This window comes from Anguilla anguilla, chromosome 7, assembly GCF_013347855.1.
Source record: "Anguilla anguilla isolate fAngAng1 chromosome 7, fAngAng1.pri, whole genome shotgun sequence".
In the NCBI taxonomy this organism is placed as follows: domain Eukaryota; kingdom Metazoa; phylum Chordata; class Actinopteri; order Anguilliformes; family Anguillidae; genus Anguilla; species Anguilla anguilla.
In genome coordinates, this window is record NC_049207.1 from 200,056 (window position 1) to 200,772 (window position 717).

Consider the following 717-nt stretch of genomic DNA (forward strand, 5'->3'; position numbering starts at 1 on the left):
TTTTTTGTTATTTTTTATTGTATGCTAATCCATTTTATGACACTTCCTCTAATTTCCTTCAGTCGCATTTTTACTATTTTAAATCTCTTTTCATTATGTTTTAATGCATTTCATTACTATGCATTGCTGTCCTAGTTCTGTTTTACCATACACCAAACTCTTTCTCATTTAATCTCTGAAACAAACTTGGAGAACTTGGACTTGCACATTAAAAGTGCTACACAATCAAAGTTTGTGAATTTATTTATTTATTTAATTTATTTATTGAGTTAGTCATTTAGTTGTTTATTTACTTGACAAACTGTAGAATCCTGATTGGGAACTGCCACTTAATCTACGAGTGACAAACAGAAATAGTCACAATAATGATCTGGAAGAAGTACAGCATGTACATGGGTAGAGTATGTCTAACACGAGCGCCATAGAGCGCATGTCTATAACACGAGCGCCAACACGACAGAGTATTCCTATAATAATCTGCCGACCTTAACAAAACTAGTAGGCAGTTAATTTACGTCTAGTATAAACTTCAAGTAGAGATACGATAACATTCATGGCAAAGTGTGATTTTATCAAAAAACGACTTCGTCATGGTCTTCTGAGCAAGCCACTATGTATGATACAATTTGATGAATGAGTCCCCTAGGCCGCGGCAGCGGCGTATTAGAGAGGGGCTCCACGCCTCCCCTCTGAAGGACCGGAGCGGTCACACCCCTC